The sequence below is a fragment of the Oreochromis aureus genome, linkage group 11 (assembly GCF_013358895.1).
Source record: "Oreochromis aureus strain Israel breed Guangdong linkage group 11, ZZ_aureus, whole genome shotgun sequence".
Lineage (NCBI taxonomy): Eukaryota > Metazoa > Chordata > Actinopteri > Cichliformes > Cichlidae > Oreochromis > Oreochromis aureus.
Window position 1 is genome coordinate 30,777,171 of NC_052952.1, and position 11,706 is coordinate 30,788,876.

Here is an 11,706-nt window from a genome sequence, read left to right on the forward strand (position 1 = left end):
TAGAGCAGGGGTGTCGAACTCCAGGCCTTGAGGGCCGGTGTCATGCAGGTTTTAGATAACACCCTGAGTCAACACACCTGAATCAAATGATTAGTTCATTACCAGGCCTCTGGAGATCTTCAAGACATGTTGAGGAGGTGATTTAGCCATTTAAATCAGCTGTGTTAGAACAAGGACACATCTAAAACCTGCAGGACACCGGCCCTCGAGGCCTGGAGTTCGACACCTGTGATTTAGAGGTTGTAGGTTTTAGACAGTTTATTATGCTGGCTTAGAGGTAGAAAGAAACACTGCATAACTGTTGGCTTAGTGTATCTTTTACTGATGTTTAGACATGGAAGAAAATAGTTCAAAAATCAGAGATGACGTCATTGCTAATTTGAAATATTTCCTATTGTCTGGCCCTCCTTTATGTCTCATTCTACTGAAATAACTGACTTTGCAATGAACAACTCACATCATAGGTTTACAATGACAAGATGAGTGGACAGAGAGGTGATAGCATGGCTCAATATTCATAAAACAAATAAGACAGAATTATGTGTCCACAAGTGTAAATGGCTTTAAAGTCTTCTTTACATTAAAATGATACTGGCGGGTTGCCAGTACTATTTCTCAGTCTCCTGGTAGATACATCTACGGTATCAGTTTCAAAATCCTACATCACCTCATTCTAGAATTATCACATTCACAATCATGCATGTCCACCTGCCCAGCCTTGTGACGACAACACCGGATCAGCCTTTTATGGCTGAGCACGTAAAAATACAGGCTCAGGTAAAACATAAAAAAGTGTTTGTGTCTTCCTGTCCATAGACGAACCTGCTGATACCAGTTTGTGGTAGTTCTTTCCTAGAGCCAGTATACTCTGGAAAATAGATGGATTTAGATTTACTCGAGGTATTTTCCATGAGCTCACAAAATGGCTCAGATGGATTTAGTTTGGATAATGGTTATTTTGTTCCACAGTACACTGAGAATGAAATATTAACTCCAGAACCAAACTGTATGAAAAACAAAGTCATTGTTTGAAAAAAAATCTCTTTATTGTGCCAATAAACAGGACACTTGTACCAATGTCCTTTCAGTACACAGTTTTCATGACACAAAATGTTTTATATGAGGACAGGAAATGTAAAAGCATTCTGTAATTGGGCACAGAATGCTTTCAGTTCTGTTATTTATTTCTGGACTCAAAGCCAATGGCGTCGTCAGTTTTAAGTTTCCTGTCTGCTATATTTCATCTCGACTGCTTCATACATGAAGTCATTCGATGAGGTTTTCGGGCTCACGGCCAGCTTCACGCACCAGATGCAGCCTTGTGTCGGGTTTCACATAAGCATAAGGCACAAGCATGTGAGTGAGTGAGTGTGTGTTCATGTTTATGTGTGTGGGTGAACAAGTGGGCGCCTCAACAGAAAGGAGGGTGGAAGCTTGAGAGGAGGAGACATCAAAGCCTCGGGAAATCGGATCCCCTCTTTCAACAAAGCAGGCCATGGGGTCTGGAGACAAAGGAAATACGATCTGCCATGTGACTGTGAACGCCATGCATGCCTCCCCCTGTCTGGCTCCATTCAGCTTTTCACTCATTCAACTTTATCAGGCCCCACCACCACAGCGAGCATTTGGAACAAACTAAATTAACCTTTAGAGTAATGTTGTGGTTTGCATGTTTCTTTCTTTTTTTTTGTTTTTTTTGTTGTTTTTTTTAGCGAGAGCTGGGGTGCCTCTTGTGGGGTTCTTTGTTTGATGTGGCTACTACTTTTGCTTTCATTGTTACTCATGTAGCATATTTGTTTACACTGACACCGTGGGGGCTTCCCACCCTTTTGGGGGGAGGGGGGAAAGCAAGCCCAATTACATAAATTACATTACAATTACAATTACATATGTTCAATTATTTGTTTCAGGTTGGCATGATTAAAGCATGTCTTTTTTCATGTTTTTAAGCATGCGTTAGTAAACTTCAACAATAATTACTTACAACTACCACAAAAGAAAACTACAAGCGTGTAAGCATTTCATAACAATTTACTTTCATCCATATTCATAAAACTACTCAATGCTTTCTGCTAAAGAGTTTCAGCTTTCATGTTGTAGTCTCTCAATGCAACAACTACAGTATTCCCTGCTATCTGTTCTTATGATTTTGTATTAACACAGACATGTCGTAAGTAGGGATGAACCAGTCCAGCTTTTTCTAGTTTTGTTCTAATACAGATACCTTGGCTTCAGTTAAGATCAGTATCGGCTTGGGTGGGGGGGTATGACAAAGCCAAACATCAGAACTTCATTTGTTTCAGCATGTCTTGTTTGCCATGTCATCCAGCTGACTACATTCTCAAAAGCCACTTTACCTTTAAAGTACAGGCTCACGCCCTTACCTGAGGTATTGCTAACATGTTCACAGGTCCTTGAGTAATACAGGAATTTGTTCCTCCTTGTCTAATGTCTGGATGCTGGTTTGGTGCGCTCTCCTGCAGATCATTCCTTCCAAAACAGCACAGCAACATAATAAAGTGCTGGTGAGCAACTGCATTTGCAAAACCACAATATAATTAACTGCATTTCATTTAATAATGAAGAAGAATCTAACTCATACAATGTTGCAAAGAGCAAGTACCATCAGGAATGGAAAGTATTCACGACATGCATCCATTGATTCAACTTTATTAAAAACGCCTGCAAAAACATTATGGTAACATTTCCACAGTGTTAAACCTTTTACTGAAAAGTCGACTAAGACCGAAAATTGTTTAGTGACCTGGAACGCTAAAATTATGGATCTGAAAAACTCAACACCTATGTGTGTATTTTGGTGTGTCAGCAGCGCTTGAACAATCTTTATGTTTGCTTAATATGTCACCTGTATTTACGCAAAGTGTGATAAAGAACATCCGGACTGCATCCTTTGAACCCTGTGGGTCATAACTGCCACACCTCAAATGACACAGTCTGACCACATCTTGTGGGTGGTAGGTGTAATAACAGTATGTTCTCTGTTTAACCCCTTAAGTCTGTGTTGTTTCTCCTGACCCAAATCTAACTGAACGAAAATACCCAAACTTAATCAGTAACAGCTCCTCAACTGTATGACCATTCTTGGAAAACAGACACTTGGGATAACAAATATTAACAGAAGGCCTAGTCTGACATCCAGAGTTTGTAGAGAAAGTCTGCTTAGAACAGGTAAACAGTGCTTAAAAGTACATCTGTTCCAGATTTATTAAAGAGACCTTTTGATTTCAATAAATGTAAAACAAAAACAAACCTTGTAGCTTTTACATTACAACCATTTTCTTACAGCTATTGCTAACATTTTATGTATAACATTTATTAATTTTTGTACTTCGTAAAAGTCATGTCATGCATGACAGAGAGTTCCTGGTTCGCTTTAAAAAAGAACAATGATAAAAGCCAATATAAAAAACACTAACAGCAAGTGTTTGCCTTGAGTCATAGTGAAAAAAAGTAAAGAAAAAAATGACCAAAGACTTCCTGAGTTTATGCTATTGTAGAAAAGGCATTTCCGGCTCTGGTCAGTTTTCCTTATTTGGAAGTTCCGGAGATTTCAATTTGTTCCCAGCCGATTTTGAATGTATAAATAAATTTTGTAACAAGATTCAATAATCTACAATCTCTTTGTAGATTATTGTAGATTAGACAATAGAGTCATCACAACAGAACATTATTGATCATAAAGAAGTAGATATAGTTTACTCTGAACCTCAAACAGCAACAGTACAAACATGATGACTACAGATATAGATCCTATACTGTGTATATATTGTATAATGCTGTAAAAGGCATAAGGAAGGAGAGGATGGGATGTTTTGGAAATAAGAAGAGAACCAAAAGTACATTTGAAAAGCATTTAAAAGCTGAGAAGAGCTAAAGACAAAAAGAAAACTAAAGTTATACAACCCAATATGGGCTAGGCTTTCACATTCCACATAATTACTATACAATCCTGAGTCCCTTTCAGTCATGTGCAGCGCTCAGCCTCACCCAATGCTTTATCTAATCTTTGTCCAACTTATATTATGATAGAGTTTAATCATTAACTCGTTTACATTATTTAGGTAGTTTTTAAGCAGATGCCCTAAACAAGCATTCTTCAAACATACCACACATTAAAATGCACAGCTGCTATTGCATAACTATGTTTTTTTTCTGCACAACAAAACAGCAGAGAATGTAATTCTCTAACTGTCTGGTATGGCTGAGATTGAATCAGTCTTAGCAGATATTCTGGAGATCCTCGTGCAATTTGGTGTACGTGAAAAGCATGCAACACTGTTGTCAACAGCCTATGTACCCTTCCAGCTCTTGTGAGCATGCTCTGCACGTAGCACACTAACACAAGAGAGACTGGAGGCGGGGCGACAACACAGAAGAGCCTCTTTGTTTCACTGCACACGTGTCATTACGCCATCTAGTGGTAAAAAAATAACTATTTACAGGAATCTGAGGTACGCGTATCCTCTTTTAAGTAAAAGAGGAACGAGGTATACTGTAGTTCTCGTCCTGTTTCCACTACCCGGGCGGCTATGAGAAGAAAGCATTTAGACGTGTGAATGAGAGCAGAGCACACACACGGGGAAATAACAGAGCGGTGGATATTTGGAAACGTTGGGAGCCGAGGCAGAAAGAAGGAAGAAAGTAAAAATGAAAGAAAAAACCCCTTTGTTGTTGAAAGTGAATGTCAAGGGGGAGCCCCCGCCTCTTCCTGTCAACGCGGGGCAACCCCCACCTCTTTCACATCTCCTAAAATTCAAATTAAATTCAGATTTAGTGGCATGATGCAAATACAGTGTATCAATGGCAGGCTTTAAACAGTCTATGTAAAATGTATAATTCATGAAGAAATGTCTCACTTGTGTCATTTATTGTCAAGTAAAAGGTGCACATTCACTTAAAGGAAAAAGTTAAAGTGTTTTAGAAGCATAAAAAGCTTATTTCCCAAAATATAAAAACAATTTTTAGCTCAAAGTAGCAGCAAGCATCACTGCATTTGTCGGCACCCCTAAAACTTAGTAATATTAACTGAGAGCATAAACCTTAAAGCAGGGTAATATCAAAATTTCACACAAACTTGACAACTGAGGTGTCACGAAATGAGTCATGTTTGATTTTGGAAAAATAAACAACACCAAGGTTGATTTGGCTAATCCACGTGAGCTGCACTTCCCACTTACTCAGAGCCCAGTCAGAGTCCAGTGTCTCACACCTAATTTTACTTTTCCTGGTAAAACCCCAGATGGTAAATTTTTGACTTCTGCTAAAATGTGATTGGGGCATCTCGGGGGATCTCATTCAGTCTGGCTTTTTTTCTTTCTTTCTTTTATTTTTTTTATAGTTTTCTAAGTTAGTAGGCTATACACTTCCTCTTTGTGGCTGCAACCAAGTGCCATTAACTGGAAACACCCCCACACCACACGTATGACACACACACATACACACACACAAGCAACATATTTTTGGTTAAGAGAATTCCACTGGCCTAAACATCTGGAAGAAAATTTTCAGAAGTGATATATTGTTTTGATTGGGTGGGCGAGGGGGCATCTGTAAACCAGAGAGTGCATAACATTTCAAAAAAAGTGTCAAGTTGAAAATGACAATAAGAAGGAAGCAGACCTTGAGGGGGAAGAACGTAGTTAATCACAATAACACTTTGATTATACTGTGGCAGTAAAACATTGTAGATTATTACTGTGTTTATAGACAATAAAGCTCAAAACATTTTCAGCGCCACGTGATGGAATGGTATGAACTAGAAATGTATCAGTAAATGTGAGTGCTAATGTTTGATCATTTATCACTGAACTGCAGTCAAATGTTGCAACAAGCGAATGCTAAAGATAATGTTGTTGTGGTGTTTCATCAGACTTCAGTGGAAATCTAATGTGAAACTGATAAGTCAGATGGTATTTAGCCAAGTAAAACACAAACACACACACACTGTATACTAACAAGGGGACACAAAAATATGTCTTCTTGTTATTCCTTGTTGTAGTTAGTGTGGATAATCCCTATGTATGATTGTTGGCAGGTCAAAGGGACTATTTCTTTGCAGAATGTAGTCCTGATAAAAAGGATGAGATGAAAAAGAAAAAGCCCAGTATCAGGTTTGGGACAGCAGACCAGTGCAAAACATCCACTGGTGTTGGATTGGTGTTGATGCAATTAAGTCCAAACCTGTGCTGTACTCCAAGATAACCTGAATGGACAGGTCAGAATAATAACCAGGGATAATATTTTGAGTGTAACCTGGAGCCCATCTGGTTTTGTGTTTTGAGTGAATTTACCCTTTCAACACAAGCACATTTTATTTGCTTACACAGGCTGCAGGTGCAATAGATCACACCACGAGATCAAACAGACACCTGCACACTGAAGGTAAAAAACAGAACACAAACAGTGTGAGAACTCAGGTGTTTTTCGTTCACACTCATAGATGAATGCTGAGACCGGGCTTTGTTTGTTGTTGCTATGATTGGTATCTTTAAAGCGAGCGCAATGCAGTAAGTTGGAATTTCTGACATCTTTGGAATACAGAGAACTTGGGGATAACAGAGTTGCTCCTGATTCAAATGATTAGTTCATTACCACAACTGAGGATTGGTCATAGGGATGACTCTGCATGGATGTGCAGAAAAAAGTTACCATCATGACTTTGCAAAGTACTTGACCATAATGCAGAACTTTATAACAAAATCATATATCTTCACTATTGCTCTTTGCGTGACTTTTTGAATGCATTTTTTAAACAGTGTTTGTTCTCATATATCTACACATATTACAGGCTATTGCCTAAACACCAAAAGCCATTGCTGACTCCTGGCAGGCACCACAGAGAGAAACATAAAAAATTCTTAAAGACTTTTTCACAAGCCCTTGAAAGTGGCTGAGCTGTATTTGCAATGCCATCTAGTGGTGACAGAGCAGGGGTATGAAATGTATCTACAGTGAAGAGCACAATTTAAAAAACAAAAAAAAGCATTGTAGCTTGCAGATATAAAATGATGGACTCTAAATTAAAACAAAAATACTAAGAAATAAAATAGTAAAGGAGTGAAACCACAAGCTTCTTTTAATGGAATTCCCAAAGGGCTTTTTTGTTTTGTTTTTTCAGGTAAAACAGGGAGATCACAGTGGTTTTTGTGATTTCCCCTCCAGGGGAGAGTTTTTATCATGTTGTTTTTACATAAATGACAAATCAAAAGCATTATTGTAAATAATGATGTTATGATTTGCAGAAATCAGGTCTTACTCAACTAGGACTTGTAAATTCAGCCTCAATTCTATCTCAATTACCTCATAGTATTGTTACCGTATCACCCCCTGCTTTGGGGATTCCCATGATGTCACTTTTTTCCCACACATGTGTTTATACACCACTCTGCATTTAATCATTAGTTATTATTCATCTCTGGCTCTTTTCCACATCATGTCTTTAGCCTGTCTTCCTCCCTTCATCCCAACTGGTTTCGTCAGATGGCTGCCCCACCCTGAGCCTGGTTCTACTGGAGGCTTTTCTTTCCAACTGTCACCAAAGCGGTTTCTCAGCGGGGTTCATATGATTGTGTTCTTTGTGTTATTATAGGATCTTTACCTTACAATATAAAGCGCCTTGAGGCAACTTTTGATTTGGTGCTATATTAATACTATTGAAATGAAACTGTGATTGAATTGATTGTTTTACTCCATTCTGTTCTTTTATAAAGTTCTCAACCTTGTTGTGGTTCAGGGATTTGTGTGTTCCAGTGATCTGAGGAGCTACACTATATTGCCAAAAGTATTCTCTCGTCTCCCTTCACCAGTGTTGGGTAAGTTACTTTAAATTAGTAACTTAGTTACATTACTAGTTACTTCTCTAAAAAAGTAACTCAGTTACTTCAAGTTACTCGTTACTTTCAAAGTAACTAGTTACTAGGGAAAGTAACTTTGGTTTTACTCAGAATTCTCTTGTTAATGTGTTGCTTCCGTAACTGGATACCCAGCAAGATTGCCAGTCTTCTAGCTTGCTTACTTGCCACAAGTGCACTGTGCCACCTACCAATAGAAAGGAAAAATAAATTTGCCCATTCCAACGAGAGAAATCCACCGCCTGGACTGTCGTTGACCGCCGCCATGATTCTAGCCTGCTTTTTACATCCAACACAAAAACTGCAGTCGTGGTGCTTTTGATTGTACTCAGAACTTGGAAATTCTGCCTTCTGAATAGGAAGATGTAGGTAACACCAGACTGCAGATGAGCTGCATACAGAGCTGGACTGGGATAAAAAATCATCCCGGGCATTTTGACTAGAGACCGCCCACCATTATAGGAAAAATCATAAAGACTTTGAATGAAAACAAACACTGTTGTGACAGTGATGTACACTGTTCTGATGGTATATATGTATCAATCTATCAATTGTTTGTTGCAAGACTCAGATAATTATTTTTTAAAAGCGAGACATTTTAAATGAGAATAAGAAAGAAAAGTATTTCCTTGTGCCCCCTTTCCCTGTTAATGCCCTACCTGGCCCCTGGCAACACTTTGCTAGACCCGCCCCTGCACAGTTACCAGCTGTCAGCTACTTAGAAAAGGATCCTGGTGTTATTTGTCTCTCAGAAACAGCTCATAACTTCCTTCAACTCATTCATGTCACCTAAAAGGTAAACCTGTTTCTCCATCACCTGTTCAGCTCTGATGATTCAGTAAGGACATCTCCTGGTTTCATCTGCATGTTTCCTCTCACCAGATAACCAAACCGATATCATGACCAGCAGCTTTACAGCTGTGGCTCCAGCAAACATCAGCTGATACTAGAAATTAATATTAAATAAATTCTAACAACAGCTGATCAAGCTTAAACGTGCTGCTGTTGTTTAACGCGACATCCGCTGGTTTCCTCTTTCTGGCGCAAAGTGGGCGATAAATAAACAAGAGAGAAAAGCCGATCAGCTGATCATTGATCAGTTTCGTGATTGAAGTAGAAACGGGAGAGGAGAGAATGAGAGAAGAAGAGGCAGCTGTGCAGCTTCAGCTTTGTGTCTTTTTCATTGTAGCTGAAGTCCGGGACAAACTGTGTTCCTTTTCACCTCAGTACGAAACGCGAAATATTTTCTCTGAATACCAGACGATTCTGTTTTTACTGGACGGTTGGCAACTCTAATAATTAACCGTATGAACAAAATAAAGTTCAACATCAGTAACATAGCACCCACCCAGCTGTATAGAAACTCCGTCATGCTAGCTAGCACGCAATACGAAAATGTCAGCATACCGAAAATAAACTCCACCTAAACTTGGTTTATATCTGACTCAGATAGACTGCAGGTCATAACTTTTTACCTGAAGTTCAGTTCACCTGACACGCGGACCGGCGGCCGCTTCGGGTCTCTCCTCTTGCCTCCCTTTTCCTTCATCCACCTGCTGGCTTCCACCACTTGCTAATGTTATTGAATCTGTGGAAGCTCCGCGATATCCACCACACGGTAACGAGTAACGAGCCTATCTAAATCCCAGTAACGAGTAACGCGTTCCTGGTTTTGGCATAATAACTAGTTACCGTGCTCGTTACCACAATAATAACGTAGTTACTGTAACGCGTTACTTAATAACGCGTTAGTCCCAACACTGCCCTTCACACACATATGAACTGGAGCCTAACCTTTGTGGCTATAACAGCCAACTGTGAAAGCTTTCCATAGGGCTTAGGAGTGAAAGTGAATGTCCCCCTTGACATTCACTTTCAACAACAAAGGGGTTTTTTCTTTCATTTTTACTTTCTTCCTTCTTGTTTGTCAGGAGTCTAACTCCTGACAAACAACTCCTTACTATAATCTCCCTTCCACTAAATTTTTCACGATGCAGTCAGACAAGTACCGCTCTCCTAGCAACCGCCAAACCCAAACTTGTCAATTTCATCACTCTAGAGAACATGTCTCAACTGCTTTAGAGTCTAGTGACACCATGTTTTACACCACTGCATCTGACACGTTGCATTTTGCCATGGAAACCCATTTCATGAAGGTTTCTGTTAGAGTGAATTGTTAAATGTTTGTCATTTTTATGCTTACCATCCATTTCTACATTGTTTAACTGTAGGATGAAAGGAATTCCACAGTCCCCTCCCCAGATTCTCGAGGTTCTGGGTGGGGGGCTGTACTCTTTTATTACAGGCAACATCCTTGTGAAGGTCTTTTTGATGTAAGCTTCCTGCCCAGCAGGAGGTCTCACACACACACACACACACACACACACACACACACACACACACACACACACACACACACACACTCCTACTTACATATAGAAGTTCACACATATACATACAATGCCTTAGAACCATGTGGGTGTTGCTTTGCTGTGTTTTGTGTGAACTGTCTCTCAATAAAAGGCAGCGAGAGGAGGCCATCGTCGGGGTCATTTTCATGCTGGACACAGATGAGGCCTCCCTTGCGCAAGTAATCGATCGATCGCTGTTGCCTTGTTTTTCTTTCACTGGAATAAGTCCTGGATATAGCGGGGTCTGAGTTTAGACCCAACAGTATCTATGTACTGTTCTTGAGCTAATCTGAAGGTCACATGAAGTTGGAGGTCTGTAGTGACGGATGCTTTAGAAAGTTCACTTGAACATCTGCTGATCCCACTCTGTGATTTTACATGGTAATACCATTTCGTGGTGAACTTTCCGTTGTTCCCTGATCACTGGCAGAGGAAATAAACAGCTTCTTCGCCCGCTTTGAAACACCACAACAGCAACACTCATCTGCTTCAGCCCTGCTCCCATCCTCATCCTCACCTGGTTCCCGTGCCGCTCCACTCACTGTAACGGAGCACGATGTCAGACGTGTGCTCCTAGCAGTGAACCCCAGAAAGGCGGCCGGTCCAGACGGAGTACCTGGCAAGGTACTAAGAGCATGCGCACACCAGCTCACCCTCATCTTCACCAGACTCTTCAACCTATCACTGGATCAGGCAGCCATCCCATCCTGTCTAAAATCAGCCACAATCATCCCAGTGCCAAGAAGTCTCCCATCACCAGCCTGAATGATTACCGCCCTGTGGCCCTCACACCGTAATCATGAAATGCTTTGAGAGACTAGTCCTTCAACACATCAAGGATGTACCTCCCCAGAATTGACCCCACCAGTTTGCATACCGTGCAAACAGATCCACAGAAGACGCCATCGCCACAGCCCTCCACGCTGTGCTGAGTCACCTAGAGCAGCGGCAGAGCTACGTCCGAATGCTCTTTGTGGACTACAGCTCAGCCTTTAATACTATCATCCCGGACATCCTCATCAACAAACTGGTCAATCTTGGCCTCCCTCCTCTCACATGTGCCTGGATAAAGGATTTCCTCACAAACCGGCCCCAGACTGTGAGACTCGGCCCTCATCTCTCCCCACTCGCACACTGAGCACCGGCTCCCCACAGGGCTGTGTGCTGAGCCCCTCCTGTATTCTCTCTACACCCACGACTGCAGTCCGGCCCACAACAACACTCTCATCATCAAGTTTGCTGATGACACCACGGTAGTCGGACTCATCTCGAAGGAGACGAGGCAGACTACAGAGAGGAAGTCCTGAAGTTGGCAGCATGGTGTTCAGAAAACAACCTGGCACTGAACACCAAGAAAACCAAAGAGCTCATTGTTGACTGCAGGAGACACAGCACTGACTTGGCCCCCTCTACATCAACGGGAG

The 11,706-nt window shown here is 40.8% G+C and overlaps 1 long non-coding RNA gene across 1 annotated transcript; it reads right to left on the minus strand.

Moving 5' to 3' along the window:
• Window positions 1–1,185: 1,185 nt before the first annotated feature.
• Window positions 1,186–9,404, minus strand: LOC120442497. The gene is made up of 3 exons (XR_005614728.1): window positions 9,347–9,404; window positions 2,385–2,490; window positions 1,186–1,502 (listed from the first exon to the last, which is right to left on the minus strand). It is a non-coding gene; the product is annotated as an uncharacterized LOC120442497 (long non-coding RNA).
• Window positions 9,405–11,706: the final 2,302 nt, after the last annotated feature.